Here is an 18586-nt window from a genome sequence, read left to right on the forward strand (position 1 = left end):
AGTGAATTCGCTCAGTCGTGTCTGACTCTTTGCGACCCTGTGGACTGTAGCCTACAATCTAAAGAAGGGGTACCTCCAAAGGGGAAGGGGTTGTTGCTGCTGTTCAGTTTGCTAAGTTTTGTCTGACTCTTTGTGACCCCATGGACTGCAGCACACCAGGATTCCCTGTCCTTCACTGTCTCCCAGAGTATGCTCAAACCCATGTCCATTGAGTCACTGATGCCACCCAACCATCTCATCCTCTGTCACCCCCTTCTCTTCCTGCCCTCAATTTTTCCCAGCATCAGGGTCTTTTCCAATGAGTCAGATCTTCACATCAGGTGGTCAAAGTAGTGGAGATTCAGTTTCAGCATCAGTCTTTGCAATGAATATTGAGGGTTGATTTCCTTTAGGATTGACTGGTTTGATCTCCTTGCTGTCCAGGGGACTCTCAAGAGTCTTCTCTGGCACCATAATTCAAATGCATGAATTCTTTGGCACCCAGCCTTCTTTATGGTCCAACTCTCCCATCCATACATGACTACTGGGAAAACTAGCTTTGACAAGATGGATATTTGTCAACAAAGTAATGTCTCTTCTTTTTAATATGCTGTTTAGGTTGGTCATAGCTTTTCTTCCAAGGAGCAAGTGTCTTTTAATTTCATAGCTGCAGTCACCATCTGCACTGATTTTGGAGCCCCCAAAATTAAAGTCAGCCACTGTTTCCATTTTTTCCTCATCTACTTGCCATGAAGTGATGGGATTGGATGTCATGATCTTAGTTTTCTGAATGTTCAGTTTTAAGCCAGCTTTTTCACTCTCTTCTTTCACTTTCATCAAGAGGCTCTTTAGTTCCTCTTCACTTTCTGCCATAAGGGTGGTATCATCTGCATATCTGAGGTTATTGATATTTCTCCTGGCAATTTTGATTCCAGCTTGTGCTTTATCCAGCCCAGCATTTTGCATGGTGTAATCTGCATATAAATTAAACAAGCAGCGTGACAATATACAGCATTGATATACTCCTTTCCCAATTAGGAACTAGTCCATTGTTCCATGTCTGGTTCCAACTGTTGCTTCTTGACCTGCATACAGGTTTTTCAGGAGGCGGGTCAGGTAGTCTGGTATTCCCATCTCTTGAAGAATTTTCCACAGTTTGTTGTGACCCACACAGTCAAAGGCTTTAGTGTAGTCAATGAAGCAGAAGTAGAGGTTTTTCTGGAATTCCCTTGCTTTTTCTATGATTCAAAAGATGTTGGTGGTTTGATCTCTGGTTCCATTGCCTTTTCTAAATCCAGCTTGTACATGTGGAAGTTCTTGGTTCACTTATTGTTGAAGCCTAGCTTGAAGGATTTTGAGTATTACCTTACTAGTATGTCAAATGAGTGCAGTTGTACAGTAGTTTGAATGAATATTCTTTGGCATTGCCCTTCTTTGGGACTGGAATGAAAACTGACCTTTTCCTGTTCTGTGGCCACTGCTGAGTTTTCCAAATTTGCAGGCATATTGAGTGCAACACTTTAACAGCATCATTTTAGGGTTTTAAGTAGCTTAGCTGGAATTCCATCACCTCCACTAGCTTTGTTCTTAGTAATGCTTCCTAAAGCCCACTTGACTTCACACTCTAGGATGTCTGGCTCTAGACGAGTGACCCCACCATTGCAATTATCTGGGTGATTAAGATCTTGGTTATCTGGGTCATTAAGAAGAGAAGCTAAAGGCAAAGGAGAAAGGGAAAGATATACCCAACTGAATGCAGAGTTCCAAAGAAGAGCAAAGAGAGATAAGAAAGCCTTCTTAATTGAATAATGCAAAGAAATGGAGGAAAACAATAGAATGGGAAAGACTAGAGGAGAAAATTAGAGATACCAAGGGAACATCTCATGCAAAGATGGGCACAATGAAGGATGGAAACAGTAAGAACCTAACAGAAGCAGAAGAGTTAAAGGGAAAAGGGGGAGGCATAAATTAGGAGTATGGGATTAAAAGATACACACCACTATATATAAAATAAACAACAAGGATTTGCTGTATAATACAGGGAACTATATCAATGTCTTATAATAATCTATAATGAAAAAGAATCTGGAATAGAATATATATGTATACATATATGTGCATATATACATATATTTACATATATATATGAATATATAGCTGAACCCCTTTGCTATACACCCAAAACTGGCACAATATTGTACACTAACTGCACTTCAATAAAATAAAAATAATAAAGAATGAATAACCAAGACTCCCAGGTCCCTGCTACCGCCTCTGATTAGAATAGCAGGTTTCACTCCTCTCTATTTAAAATGTGAGAGTTCAACTCTTCGACACAGCCTAACAATATCAGTGTTATTAAAACTTAATGAACACAGTTTTCACATAAGAACAACGCCTACTGAGGATATAGTAAGAGGAGCAAATTATTAGGTGGAGAGCAACCCATTAACAAAGACAAACATACAGGAATTTGCTCATGATAAAAATAAAGATTGTATTAGTTGATCAGAACTAAATATGCCCATAGATTTTGCTAAGCTAGGGTTGGTCATTTCAATTAATGGGCTACTACCTCTTTCTTGCAATCAGGTGGCACTGGACATAGATGTCTGGAAAACATGTAAGTCTGAATCATGGGAAAATAAACCAAATAATCTGTTTGGATGTGGCTACCACACAAATCAATGGATGGGCCCAGTTTAATAGGCAGGCCTCTCCAGTCTCACATGCCCAGGAAAGTAGATATCACTTCTAGTAAACTCAAGAATGATGATAATCTTGTACCAAATATCCAAAGTACAATTACCACATGGTAGGCTGGAGGCCATGTCTTGCTGAATCTGTCTGAGTCAGGAGGCTGGGACCTAGTCCCATTTTTGCCACCAACTGACTTTATTAACCTTATTTACCACCCCTCACCTCTTTCAGCCTCAGTCTTCTCATCTACAAAATCAAGGGATTAGATGGCATGCTCCTTAGGGGTCCTTTCAGCTCTAGAGTGTGTATTTTACTGTATTTTGTTTCTTGCAAATTGATCATGTCCACATGGCAAAAACTAGAGAGGGAAAATAAGTTTCATCTTAAATGTTGCCAGCTAATTGCCTTGATTGTTTGATACTGGCTGCCTAGAACACTGTTGAGAAGAATTCTGAGACTAGATTCAAGTTCAGCAGGAAAGAAAGCCAAAGACAAAGGTGGGAAATGCTAGCTTTCAGGCCATGGATTTACCAACCCTGGCACAGATAATATCACTTGGGCAACTGGATCATATTTGTTAGAAACCTCTATTCTAACTAGTCCATGGAACTGGAGTTTAGTGTTTTTTCAAATATCCCCAAGACTTATCATGAATGCTATTTGCTCTATAAGAACAATGAGAGTAAATTATTACTTTCTTATTAACATTTATTATTACTTAGTTATTACTACTCCTAATAGTAGTTTTAGCAATAATTAATACTAATATTTGATATTATTTGCTATATAGAGACAAATATTGTAAATTTGGAAGCATGAAAGACAAGTCCAAGAACAGCCATAGCTGGTTTTCAACTTGATAAGTTGTACAATGCAGAGCTGCCACTGTTTTTAATTCAGACAGATGACTAACTGTCTGCAGCCAAGGCTATGAAACATAGAACAGTGAACTATTAAATGGCAGAGAAACACTTTGAGAATTAAGTAAGCAAGCACTTTTTTGATATAAAAAATGTTTAATGTGAAATGATGAAAGTTGATTCTGGGCAGTCTGCTGTGATGTCTCAGAATGCCCTACTCTCATATTGTTTCCCCAGCTTAACAAAGTGCAGCTAAAAGCATATTAACATTTCAGACAGAAAAAAAGAGGAAATTAGTTCAATGGCTTGTCACTTTTTAGTGGAACTAATAAGAACTCAGGAGTTGTACATTTTGAAAATCTCAACACATCTAAGGATATTTGATTGTATCCCACCTTCTACATCAAAGAAAGAGCATTCCAACTGAGCAGTGTTTACCAACCACTTCTTTAATCTTCTCTAAATTAGAAGCCATCATTAGCACAGATAATGGTCTTCTGTAAGAAGCAAGCCAATACTACTGCTAATTGTCTGGCATTCTGCTGCCCTATATGGTAGCTACTAATCACATGTGGCTATTACACTTAATAAAATAAGATTTAAAACTCAGTCCCTCAGCCACATTAGCCATATTTCAAATGCTCCATAGTTATATGTAGCTAGAAGCTACCTTTCATTGAGTTAGATTAATTGAGTTAGACAAGGCTGTGGTCCATGTGATCAGATTGGCTACTTTTCTGTGATTGTGTTTTCAGTCTGTCTGCCCTCTGATGCCCTCTCTCAATGCCTACTGTCTTACTTGGGTTTCTCTTACACAAGAGAAGACTCTACACATGGACATTACCAGATGGCCAACACCAAAATCAGATTGATTATATTCTTTGCAGCCAAAGATAGAGAAGCTCTATACACTCAGCAAAAACAAGACCAGGAGCTGACTGTGGCTCAAATCATGAACTCCTTATTTCCAAATTCAGACTTAAATTGAACAAAGTAGGGAAAACCACTAGACCATTCAGGCATGACCTAAATCAAATCCCTTACAACTATACAGTGGAAGTGAGAAATATATTTAAAGGACTAGATCTGATAGAGTGCCTGATGAACAATGGACGGAGGTTTGTGACATTGTACAGGACACAGGGAGCAAGATCATCCCCAAGAAAAAGAAATGCAAAAAAGTAAAATGGCTGTCTGAGGAGGCCTTACAAATCACTGTGAAAAGAAGAGAAGCAAAAAGCAAAGGAGAAAAGGAAAGATATACCCATTTGAATGCAGAGTTCCAAAGAATAGCAAGGAGAGATAAGAAAGCTTTCCTCAGTGATCAGTGCAAAGAAACAGAGGAAAACAATAGAATGGGAAAGACTAGAGATCTCTTCATGAAAACTAGAGGTACCAAGGCAACATGTCATGCAAAGATGGGCTCAATAAAGGGCAGAAATGGTATGGACCTAATCGAAGCAGAAGATAATAAGAAGAGGTGGCAAGAATACACAGAAGAACTATACAAAAAAAATCTTCATGACCCAGATAACCATGATGATGTGATCATTCACCTAGAGCCAGACATCCTGGAATGTGAAGTCAAGTGGGCCTTAGGAAGCATCACTATGAACAAAGCTAGTGAAGGTGATGGAATTCCAGTTGAGCTATTTCAAATCCTAAAAGATGATGCTGTGAACGTGCTGCACTCAATATGCCAGCAAATTTGGAAAACTCAGCAGTGGCCACAGGACTGGAAAAGGTCAGTTTTCATTCCAATCCCAAAGAAAGGCAATGCCAAAGGATGCTAAAACTACCACACAACTGGACTAATCTCATATTCTAGCAAGGTAATGCTCAAAATTCTCCAAGCCAGGCTTCAGTAATACGTGAACTGTGAACTTCCAGATGTTCAAGTTGGTTTTAGAAAAGGCAGAGGAACCAGAGATCAAATTGCCAACATTCGCTGGATCATCAAAAAGCAAGATAGTTCCAGAAAAACATCTATTTCTGCTTTATTGATTATGCCAAAGCCTTTGACTGTGTGGATCACAATAAACTGTGGAAAATTCTGAAAGAGATGGGAATACCAGACCACCTGACCTGCCTCTTGAGAAATTTGTATGCAGGTCAGGAAGCAACAGTTAGAACCGGACATGGAACAACAGACTGGTTCCAAATAGGAAAAGGAGTATGTCAAGGCTGTATATTGTCACCCTGCTTATTTAACTTATATGCAGAGTACATCATCAGAAACGCTGGGCTGGATGAAGCACAAGCTGGAATCAAGACTGCTGGGAGAAATATCAGTAATTTCAGATATACAGATGACACCACCCTTATGGCAGAAAGTGAAGAAGAACTAAAGAGGCTCTTGATGAAAGTGAAAGAGGAGAGTGAAAAAGTCGGCTTAATGCTCAACATTCAGAAAACTATGATCATGGCATCCGGTCCCATCACTCATGGCCAATAGATGGGGAAACATTGGAAACCATGGCTGACTTTATTTTTCTGGGCTTCAAAATCACTGCAGATGGTGATTGCAGCTATGAAATTAAAAGACACTTACTCCTTGGAAGGAAAATTATGACCAACCTAGACAGCATATTAAAAAGCCGAGACACTACTTTGCCAACAAAGGTCTGTCTAGTCAAGGCTATGGTTTTTCCAGTGGTCATGCATGGATGTGAGAGTTGGACTGTGAAGAAAGCTGAATGCCGAAGAATTGATGTTTTTGAACTGTGGTGTTGGAGAAGACTCTTGAGAGTCCCTTGGACTGCAAGGAGATCCAACTAGTCCATCCTAAAGGAGATCAGTCCTGGGTGTTCACTGGAAGGACTAATGCTGAAGCTGAAACTCCAATACTTTGGCCACCTTATGCGAAGAGCTGACTCATTTGAAAAGACCTTGTTGCTGGGAAAGATTGAGGGCAGGAGAAGGGGACAACAGAGGATGAGATGGTTGGATGGCATCACTGACTCAATGGACATGAGTTTGGGTAAACTCTGGGAGTTGGTGATGGACAGGGAAGCCTGGAGTGCTGCAGTCCATGGGGTCACAAAGAGTCAGACATGACTGAGCGATTGAACTGAAGTGAACTGAACTGAAGAGGCTACCTTATTAGACATTTCCATCATGGCAGAAAGTTCTGTAGAATGGCTCTGCTCCAGAGGGCCTGAGTATCACACCTGGAGTGGGTAGGGCTTTCAAAATGGCTTAGAGAGCATTTCCATGATGATTCAGAGCTGGAAGAAGTTTTAAAAATTCAAATTCATCTCTTTTGTTTTCTTGATGAGGAAACTGAGGCCCAGCAAAGGTCAAACAGCTAATTGATAGCAGACTGGGGACTAGAATCCAGGATTCCTGATTCTGAGGCCTCTCCTCATTCCATGATCCTGGTAATATACCTATAGTATTTTTCTGGTTACACTACTAGCTTGGGGTCAGCTCCCCCCAATATCAGTAGCTCTATTCCAGTAGCCAGGTATGCCCATTATCTCCCTGTTGCTCCTTATAGAGAGAAAACATCAGTAGAACACTGAATGGGGTAGGAGGTTGGGGAAGAGTATGCAATTGTGGAAGTAAATACCTAGCTCCAGAATGAAGAGTAAACATTCCAAGTTATCTATAAATATTTAGCAAAGTCATACATCTAGGCCCCAAAGAAGGGGGTTTATTCTTGACATTTGCAATTAAAAGAGATTAATCCCTTGACACAATGTTAACACTAACCTTTCTTGAGTATAAACATGTCCTAGGATACTCCGCACTGAGTGTTAATGTATAGGAACAGATTATTCACTGGATAGCCAGCTCTTGGCAAAAATACAATGGTCTATTCTCTGAGCACATGGATGGGGATACTGTACCAGCGAGGGATTTACTGGGTCCTGTTCCATGGGCAGAGGGGAAAGGAAATGGTCTTGTTTACAAGGACTATTAGGCTGTCCTCCAAAAGTTTGGCTGTTGGGACTCATTTGGCTGCGTCCAAGGCTGGATCCAAAACCTCCCATGGTAGTTCTGCGATGGTAGATTTTCATTGGCTACCATTCCCTCAACTACCCTGAACCAGGTGCTGGGGCTACAGCGATGGCTGGGTCCCAGCACACTGTTTCTCAAAGGACTCACGTCAGTTTTCTTTTTTCAGGCAAGGTTTTATTGGGCCCCTGCTGCAGCAGGAGGGGACTGAGAAGAAATAGCAGGTTCTCTTGCTTGCTTGCTCCCTGAGGATGGGGGGAAAGCTTGTTCCTTATACGGGATGAGGGTAGGGGTATGTTCAAGGGTCAGGTTGGAAGGGTGGCTTAGGTGATTTGCTCACCCCTTAGCTCGTGTTTTGTGCAGGGGGCATGCACAGTACCCTGCTTTTGCTCCTGACCCCTTGCTTTTGCTCCAGGCTCCTCAAAAGTGGCAGTTGGGTTTTTCTGGTCTCTTTCTATGTTTTGTCCAGAATTTACCCTAACTGTGCATACATGCAGTTATTTTTACTCCCATTTAGTTTCTTTGTGGGCTTAAAGAATCCTCCTGCCAATGCAGGGGGTGCAGGAGACATGGGTTTGACCCTTGGGTAAGGAAGATCCCCTGGAGAAGGAAATGGCAACCCACTCCAGTATTCTTGCCTGGGAAATCCCATGGACAGAGGAGCCTGGTGAGCTCCTGGGGTTACAAAGAGTCAGACACAACTTAGGGACTAAACAACACACAAACAACAACATAGTTTCCTTGTATTTTGTTGCTGGAGGAAATGTGTGTTCAGTTGCAAGCATTGCAGCACTACAGCCAAGGGTCCCAGGTCCTAGGCCTGTCTCATTCCCCATGCCCCCACCCCCGGAAGGACTCTATACCCTTATTCTTAAGCGGTAAGGGCCCAACATCCCTTTGAAGGACTCATATTGGTTTTTAAAACAGGTTACCGCTGCAAGGAATTCCTAAAATGAGAAGCGCAGGAAAAAACAACTTGCATTAAAGAGGAGTTAGTCCTCAAAGCCTTAGGCTCCCTTTGTGACCTCTTTGCAGCCCGCCAGGCTCCTCTGTCCATGGAATTCTTCAGGCAAGAATACTGGAGGGGTTGCCATTTCCTTCTCCAGGGGATCATCCCTCCTGACCCAGGAATCAAACCTAGGTCTCCTGCATTGTAGGCAGACTCTTTACCATCTGAGCCAGCAGGGAACCCCATGTGAGGTCCTTTTAACCTCTCTTTTATGTATCATTTCTTCACCAAGATAATCATGGCTCTTCCTTCCTGAGAGTACACATTGGAGGTATTGGGGACTTAATGGGTTAGCCCTGTTTATACTTGAAAACATGGATCTGCTGCTGCTGCTGCTAAGTTGCTTCAGTCGTGTCCGACTCTGTGCGACCCCATAGACGGCAGCCCACCAGGCTCGGCCGTCCCTGGGATTCTCCAGGCAAGAACATTGGAGTGGGTTCCCATTTCCTTCTCCAATGCATGAAAGTGAAAAGGGAAAGTGAAGTCGCTCAGTCATGTCTGACTCAGCGACCCCATGGACCGCAGCCCACCAGGCTCCTCTGTGCATGGGATTTTCCAGGCAAGAGTACTGGAGTGGGTTGTCATTGCCTTCTCCATGGATCTGATGAGGAAAGGTTTAAACCAAGTATATTAATCACTAATGATGGAAAGTCAAGCCTAAGTGGGGAAATAGATGGAATTTTTCAAAAATGCATTTTGAGGAATAAAAGGAGTCCTACTGTATTCTGAAAAGCTTACCAAGTCTGGTGTGATCATCCCTGCTAGATTGGCTCTATCTATGGTTGTCTAGCTTCTAAAAAAAGAAATCAGAGAGATTCCATTTGCTTCAGAAAGGACCAACCGGGTGATGGGGTACAGGGCATGCTACCCCTCAAATATGGAAGCTTGGCATAATGAATATTTTAAGCTGAAGGAATCTGAGACAACAGCAGATGTAGGAAGGTCACTCTGACCTTCCCCTACCCTTCTCCGCTGAAACAGGTCATAAAACCCTCATGTGAGAGATGACCTCCCCATACCTAGAGGAAAGGAGCATCCTTGTCTTTCAAAGACAAAGAGATGCCAAGAAAAATCTGAACAAACAGGCCTTGCTAAGTGTTCCCCAGTTTATTACACTTACCTCATACTTCTTCAGTTCAGTTCAGTTCAGTCGCTCACTCGTGTCCAACTCTTTGCAACCCCATGAATTGCAGCACGCCAGGCCTCCTTGTCCATCATCAACTCCCAGAGTTCACTCAGCTCATGTCCATTGAGTCGGTGATGCCATCCAGCCATCTCATCCCCTATTGTCCCCTTCTCCTCCTTCCCCCAATCCCTCCCAGCATCAGGGTCTTTTCCAACGAGTCAACTCTTTGCATGAGGTGGCCAAAGTATTGGAGTTTCAGCTTTAGCATCAGTCCTTCCAATGAACACCCAGGACTGATCTCCTTTAGAATGGACTGGTTTTATCTCCTTGCAGTCCAAGGGACTCTCAAGAGTCTTCTCCAACACCACAGTTCAAAAGCATCAATTCTTCGGCGCTCAGCTTTCTTCACAGTCCAACTCTCACATCCATACATGACCGCTGGAAAAACCATAGCCTTGACTAGATGGACCTTTGTTGGCAAAGTAATGTCTCTGCTTTTGAATATGCTATCTAGGTTGGTCATAACTTTCCTTCCAAGGAGTAAGCATCTTTTCATTTCATGGCTATAATCATCATCTGCAGTGATTTCGGAGCCCCCCCCCCCCAAAATAAAGTCTGACACTGTTCCACTGTTTCCCCATCTATTTCACATGAAGTGATGGGACCAAATGCCATGATCTTAGTTTACTGAATGCTGAGCTTTAAGCCAACTTTTTCACTCTCCTCTTTCACTTTCATCAAGAGGCTTTTTAGTTCCTCTTCACTTTCTGCCATAAGGGTGGTGTCATCTGCATATCTGAGGTTATTGATATTTCTCCCAGCAATCTTGATTCCAGCTTGTGCTTCTTCCAGTCCAGCGTTTCTCATGATGTAATCTGCATATAAATTAAATAAGCAGGGTGACAATATACAGCCTTGATGTACTCCTTTTCCTATTTGGAACCAGTGTGTTGTTCCATGTCCAGTTCTAAGTGTTGCTTCCTGACCTGCATATAGGTTTCTCAAGAGGCAGGTCATGTGGTCTGGTATTTCCATCTCTTTCAGAATTTTCCACAGTTAATTGTGATCCACACAATCAAAGGCTTTGGCATAGTCAATAAAGCAGAAATAGGTGGTTTTCTGGAACTCTCTTACTTTTTCGATGACCTGGCAAATGTTGGCAATTTGATCTCTGGTTCCTCTGCCTTTTCTAAAACAAGCTTGAACATCTGGAAGTTCATGGTTCACGTATTGCTGAAGCCTGGCTTGGAGAATTTTGAGCATTACTTTACTAGCATGTGAGATGAGTACAATTGTGCAGTAGTTTGAGCATTCTTTGGCATTGCCTTTCTTTGGGATAGGAATGAAAACTGACCTTTTCCAGTCCTGTGGCCACTGCTGAGTTTTCCAAATTTGCTGGCATATTGAGTGCAGCACTTTCACAGCATCATCTTCAGGATTTGAAATAGGTCAACTGGAATTCCATCACCTTCACTAGCTTTGTTCATAGTGATACTTTCTAAGGCCCACTTGACTTCACATTCCAGGATGTCTGGCTCTAGGTGAGTGATCACATCATCATGATTATCTGGGTCATGAAGATCTTTTTTGTACAGTTCTTCTGTGTATTCTTGCCACCTCTTCTTAATATCTTCTGCTTCTGTTAGGTCCATACCATTTCTGTCCTTTATCAAGCCCATCTTGGCATGAAATGTTCCCTTGGTGTCTCTAATTTTCCTGAAGAGATCTCTAGTCTTTCCCATTCTGTTGTTTTCCTCTATTTCTTTGCACTGATCACTGAGGAAGGCTTTCTTATCTCTCCTTGCTATTCTTTGAAACTCTGCATTTAGATGCTTATATCTTTCCTTTTCTCCTTTGCTCTTTGTTTCTCTTTTTTTCACAGCTATTTGTAAGGTCTCCTAGGCAGCCATTTTGGTTTTTTGCATTTCTTTTCCATGGGGATTGTCTTGATCCCTGTCTCCTGTACAATGTCAGGAACCTCTGTCCATAGTTCATCAGGCACTCTATCTATCAGATCTAGTCCCTTAAATCTATTTCTCACTTCCACTGTATAATCATAAGGGGTTTGATTTAGGTCATACCTGAATGGTCTAGTGGTTTTCCCTACTTTCTTCAATTGAAGTCTGAATTTGCCAATAAGGAGTTCATGATCTGAGTCACAGTCAGCTCCCAGTCATGTTTTTCCTGACTGTATAGAGCTTCTCCATCTTTGGCTGCAAAGAATATAATCAATCTGATTTTGGTGTTGACCATCTGGTGATGTCCATGTGTAGAGTCTTCTCTTGTGTTTTTGGAAGAGGGTGTTTGCTATGACCAGTGTGTTCTCTTGGCAAAACTCTATTAGCCTTTGCCCTGCTTCATTCCGAATTCCAAGGCCAAATTTGCCTGTTACCCCAGATGTTTCTTGACTTCCTACTTTTGCAATCCAGTCCCCTATAATGAAAAGGACACCTTTTTTGGGTGTTAGTTCTAGAAAGTCTTGTATGTCTTCATAGAACCGTTCAGCTTCAGCTTCTTCAATGTTACTGGTTGGGGCATAGACTTGGATTACTCTGATATTGAATGGTTTGCCTTGGAAACGAACAGAGATCATTCTGTCATTTTTGAGATTGCATCTAAGTACTGCATTTCAGACTCTTTTGTTGACCGTGATGGCTACTCCATTTCTTCTAAGGGATTCCTACCCACAGTAGTAGAAATAATGGTCATCCGAGTTAAGTTCACCCATCCAGTCCATTTTAGTTCGCTGATTCCTAGAATGTCAACGTTCACTCTTGCCATCACTTAATTTATCATATTTCTATACAACTGCCCACTCTTCATCAAACCTAGCCTAAAACACAAGTGTAACTGCTTCTTGTTGTCTCCAGTTCCCTCTAAAAGTTCTCATATCATGTAAAACTTAAAGTAATTTGTATGCTTTTCCCCTGCTTCTCTGTCTCTCTCTCAGTGTAATTTAGACCCTGCCAAGGACACTAAGAGGATGAAGGAAAACTTTTTCTCCCCTACAAGAGCCAGTCATGGATGGGTAAGTTAAACTGATCTTTTTGCTCCTACTAATTCACAGTGAGGGCCGTCAAAGGCCTCTCACTTGAAACACAACTTTGTCTTTACAATGACTCTATCTCTTAAAAGCATCAATTACCCTAATTTTCATTTGATTATCTAAATAAAAATTTTTTAAAATGATCCTCATAAACTTTTCTTTATGGAAGTAGAAGATATTGGAATCTACATTTTATAAACATCCAGATACACACAGTAGCTCTTTGTGTAAAAAAATGAGTCAGCCACTGCAGCCAATGTTTACATAGTTCAGGAAGACCGATAAGACAAAAATAACCATAATAAATGATAGATTCTAGTGGGTAAACAAGGTTTGAGAAACAGAAGTGGTTCTGCCACCTAACATCAAGTCAAAGCAATAGACTAAGTCAGGGACAAAATCCATAGCAAAAGAGAAATGAAATCTACCTGATGAACTTCCCAAATGAGGTTCCTGCATCCTACTTCTTAAAGCAGCTATTCTTAGGGTGTTAGCTACACATTAGAACCATCCAAGTTCTACTCTAGAGAGTCTGATTTAATTGATCTGGAGTTAGACTCAAGAACTGGTGTCTCTAGGGTTTCCAAGGTGGCTCAGTGGTAAAGAATCTGCCTGCCACGCAGGAGACCCAGGTTCGATCTCTGAGTGGTGGAGATCCCCTGGAAGAGGGCATGGCCACCTACTCCAGTATTCTTGCCTGGAGAATCCTATGGACAGAGGAGTCTGGTGGGCTACAGTCCAGAGGGAGGCAAAGAGTCAGACATGACTTAGTGACTAAACAACAACAACAGTAACAACTGTTCTTATTCTCAAGTTTCCCAGGAAATGCTGATGCGCAGTCAGGGTTGAAAGCCACTGCCCTAGAGTGCATGGTTCTCCTCAGAGCTGTCATTTATTTGAGACATTAAGAAGAGCATGCGAAGGAGACACAGACATCAAGAACAGACTTTTGGACTCAGTGGGAGAAGGAAAGGGTGGGGTGATTTGAGAGAATAGCATTGAAACATATACATTACCATATGTAAAAATATATAGCCAGTGGGAGTTTGATATATGACTCAGGGCACCCAAAACCAGTGCTCTGTGACAACCTGGAGGCATGAGGTGGGGTGGAGGTGGGAGGGGAGTTCAGAATGGAGGGGGACACATGTATATGTATGGCTGATTCATATTGATGTATGGTAAAAACCATCACAATATTATAAAGTAATTATCCTCCAATTAAAATTAATAAGTAATAGTAAATAAAAGAAGAGCTTAGGACAGTGGGTTCCAAACCTGGCTGCATATCAGCTTCCTACCGTGAAGTTTTTAAAAATACAAATTCTTGAGACCTATCCCCGTACTTACACATTCAAAGTCTGAGGATTTGGTCCCAGGGACCTCCAGTTTAACAAGTTATTCAGACAATTCTCACGCAACCAGCCTGGCATGTCCTTGTTGGAGAAAGTACACTTGAGAACTACTGAGTTAGGTCTTCTGTATATCTGTGATGGTACAGAGCAGTGGTCCTCAACCTTGGATGCTTGGACAGCTGAATCTTACCTCCAGAGAAATCTAATTTAATTAATCTGGGGTGGACTCCAGGTGCCAGTATTTTTTAAAAAGCTTCCTGTGATTTGTGTACAATCAGGTTAAGGAGCTAATAGCCCCAAGCAAGAGCTCCAAGCCAAAAAAGTAGATCATTTGCTGGCAAACTTTAATGTTCGTGGCAGACATCACTAATCAATTCTGGCACTCTTTCCTGCAGAACCCAACACTGGCCACATAATTCTATTCACTATATTGTTCTAGGCAGCTACTCTCACACATGGAGTGGGCATGAAACTACTGTTTGCCATCTTTACCTTAGATCCTGCCTGGTAGAAATAAAACAACTTATGGAGAACCCTTCAAGCTTCTGCTTCTAGTATCATACTTAAGGGTCCAGATTGCTGTTTACCAGGACATTTTTTTTTAAGTAAGAGAAGGTAGAAGCCAGAGGTGGGTGCAGTAGACAAATCCCTCATCTAGCTACCTCTACTACCAAGTGAAACACATTCAACCTCAGCTTCTGATGTAAGTAGAAAGCCTTCAGCAGAGGAATTTATTGTATTGAGCTCATGGAGGGACTCTGTATGACCTCCTAATATCAAGTGTACAGGAGTTCCCAAGTATAAAGGGAGTTCACTCAGTATTTACCTCAAATCCAAATTAGAGTTCTTGTTTGTATATCCTGATCCACATTCCATAAACATTCTACCCTTTGACGGTTGTCTTATCACAGGACTCATATGCAGCATGCTGAACTTCTGTCCCAGGCTATGGTACATGAGGGCTTCTCTGGTGGCTCAGATGGTAAGGAATCTGCCTGCAATGTGTGAGACCTGAGTTTGATCCCTGGGTTGGGAAGATCCCCTGAAAAAGGACATGACAACCCACTCCAGTGTTCTTGCCTAGAGAATTCCACAGACAGAGGAGCTTTGCAGGCTGCAGTCCATGGGCTCACAAAGAGTCAGACATGACTGAATGACAAACACACTTCATATACTTCATATGGTACGTGAGCCGACTCATTGGAAAAGACCCTGATGCTGGGAAAAATTGAGGGCTGGAGGAGAAGGGGATGACAGAGGACGAGATGGCTGGATGGCATCATTGACTCAGTGGACATGAATTTGAGCAAACTCCAGGAGATAGTGAAGGACAGAGAAGCCTGGCATGCTGCAGTCCATGGGGTTGCAAAGAGTTGGACACAACTGAGCGACTGAACAACAACAACAATGGTACATGAGAGAGAGCACTTGAACTTCAGAAATGAAGCTCTTCTCTTGCTGTACTGCTTCCTGGTTTTGGAGGAGAAGAGAGGCCAAGTGGGCCAGAAGTTTCAGCAGTTTCTTCTGTACCTGATAATTAATGTGGTATGTGAGGAGGGCAGAAAGAACATAATTTTTTTTTATTCTATAAGTGACTTCCTCTTAAATGCAATACCTAGAACAGTCGAATTCACAGAGTCAGAAAGTATATTGGGAGATGCCAGGGGCCAGGGGTGGGGTAGGGAGGGGGAATAGGCATTTAGTATTTAATGGGGACAGAATTTCAGTTTAGACAAGTGAAAAACTCAGGAGATGGATGATGGTAAGAGTTGCACAACAATGTGAATGTCCTTACTGCCACTGAATTGTACAGTTAAATATGGTTAAAAGAGTATGTTTTATATTATGTGACTTTTACCACAATAAAAAATTTAAAAATAAATAAGTAAATAAATGTCTATATTTATGCCATTAAAAAAAAAATGGGGCCTCTTCCTGGACACTCATGGTTTGCACAAATGCAGAACAAAGAACTGTTGGAAGACAGAGCTTTTCCCATTGTTGTTGTTGCTTAGTCACTAAATTGTAAAGCACCTTTAAAGGCAACAGATTGTAACTCTCATTAGGATTGGAGAGGTAGGTGCACATTGAACCTACCAAGGAACCAGAAGTCTACAAATGAGGAAAGCCTTAGGGGAGGCAAGTAGCCTGGAATTAAGGGAAAGAAGAGGGCTTTAGAATTAGAATAATATTGAGAGGCTCTGTGATTTATTATCTGTGTGACTCTAGGCAAAATTACTTAACCTCTCTTAGCCTCAGCTCTCTCATCTGCAAAATGAGGGATTAAATGAATACCTTCCTCATAGACTAGTGGAAAAGATTAAATTACATACTGGTAGCTTTCTATAAGGCCTCTTAGAACATATCAGTGCCTGGCAAACAGTAATTATCAATGAATGGTAGCTAATATTATTATTAGCCTGGCCAATAGGCTTCAGAGTGACTTGGGAGGAGCTTTAAAAATACAGATTCCTGGGCTACACGCTAGATCTAAAGAATCAGAATTGGGCTTGCCTTTGGGAATTAGCAAATTTGGCAAGCACTCTGGGTGATTCTGCTTCACATTCAGTTTAAGAGTCACCGCTCTATGTTCCCAGGTGGCACTAGTGATAAAGAAACTTCCTGCCAATGCTGGAGATGTAACAGACATGGGTTCAATCCCTGGGTAGGAAAGAGCTCTCAGAGGAGGGCATGGCAACCCACTCCAGTATTCTTGCCTGGAGAATCCCATGGACAGAGGAGCCTGGTGGGCTACAGTCCATAGTGTCACAGAGTTGGAGATCACTGAAGCGACTTAGCACACACAGCATGATCTATCCAATAGGGCCAATTATATCTAGCTTGTTTATCTTACAAAATATCCAATTAATTCGTATGGAGAAAATTATGTAGTACTTGAGACAAACAACACTGCAAAATTTCTAAATGGTATTAACCAACACCATTTAAATGATAGGAAAGGAAATGGGAGTGAATTTCAGGATTCCAGGTTCAGGGGGAATCCCCAAACACAGGGCACATTCTCTGCCGTCATTTCTTCCTTCATATATAAGTTGCCTAAGACTTAACAAAGGTATGTTTTGACTGGACTCTACAAAGATGCCAACATTGTTTTTAATTAGTATTTGTGTGTGTGTGTATACTGTAGGGCTTCTCTGGTGGCTCAGATGGCAAAGAATCCACCTGCAATGCAGGAGACACAGGTTGGGAAAATTCCCTGGAGAAGGGAATGGCAACTCACTCCAGTATTCTTGCTTTGAGAATCCCATGGACAGAGGAGCCTGACAGGCTACAGTCCATGGGGTCTCAAAGAGCCAGACATGACTGAGCAACTAAACAACAACAATCATTATAACTACCATCTAGCAGGAACTGAAAATATCAGAATGGTTGCTGAGGATAGTACTATAAACTGTTTGTGTATTTGCCAAATTAATATGTTGAAACCTACTTCCTCAGTGTGATGGTATTTGGAGGTGGGGCCTTTGGGAGGTGATTTGGGCATGAAGGTGGAGCCCTTATGAGTGGGATTCAGTTCAGTTCAGTTTAGTCGCTCAGTCATTCTGACACTTTGTGACCCCATGGACTGTACAGTCTGTGGAATTCTCCAGGCCACTGGAGTGGGTAGCCTTTCCCTTCTCCAGAGGATCTTCCCAACCCAGGGATCGAACCCAGGTCTCCTGCATTGCAGGTAGATTCTTTTACTAGCTGAGCCACGAGGGAAGCCGTTTATCATCTAAGCCACCAGGAAAGCCCATAGCAGCTTTAAAAGACTAAGACAGATGGTGGGGAAGTGTGGAGAATGGCGCTGGAATGTGGAGACGAAGACAGGGCCATCAGATCATGATGACTCACAGTGCTATACGATGAAGAGTTTGGACCTTATTCTTAGGATAGTGGGAAACCATTGAAGGGGTGTCCAATAAGGAAGGCAATAAAACACAGATACTACATGTAATAGAGGACAAAATGACCAGTAATTTGGGGCACAAGGGTATGACTCAGAACTGCATACTATAGAGGCAAAGGTGAGCTGCTATGGCTGGGGAGGCTATTGTTGAAAGTAGGCATGAACTGGACCTTATCTATAGGAGAGACTTGGGGTTCATAAGGTCCCCCATTTTGGATGGAGGAAAACACCTGAATGGAGTGGAAAGCTCACAATGAACATAGTCATGTGGGAAGATGGAGCATCAAGGATTCATCCTCTTTCCTTGGTGGAAATAACTGTTTTGTTGCTGATATTTTTATGTTGGAAGACTGTAACAATAGAATACAGGAAAGTCACTTTGTAGGATGGGTGAATGAGTGAAAGAAGATATTTTGGACTTCCAAATCCAAAGCAATCTGAAAAAAAGGATTAGAGGAAGAGTGGAGTTTATAATGGCCCAAAACACTCTGTTTTACAAATGAACAGAAAACTAGGTATTCCTCAGTCAAGAAACAGGAAGATGTTGAGAACCACCTTCCTGTTAAGTATAGGTTTTGAAATGGGAAGACATAATGAAAATAGCCTGAGAGCTCCACAAAGACAGATCCTTTATTTATGCT

At 41.8% G+C, this 18586-nt stretch overlaps 1 protein-coding gene across 3 annotated transcripts in view; it reads right to left on the minus strand.

The window, feature by feature from the left end:
* Positions 1 to 18586, minus strand: part of COL4A6 (collagen type IV alpha 6 chain) — a 338917-nt gene that overhangs the window by 116223 nt on the left and 204108 nt on the right. The gene's annotated exons all lie outside the window — the stretch shown is intronic.

The sequence above is a fragment of the Bos javanicus genome, chromosome X (genome assembly GCF_032452875.1).
Source record: "Bos javanicus breed banteng chromosome X, ARS-OSU_banteng_1.0, whole genome shotgun sequence".
NCBI lineage: Eukaryota > Metazoa > Chordata > Mammalia > Artiodactyla > Bovidae > Bos > Bos javanicus.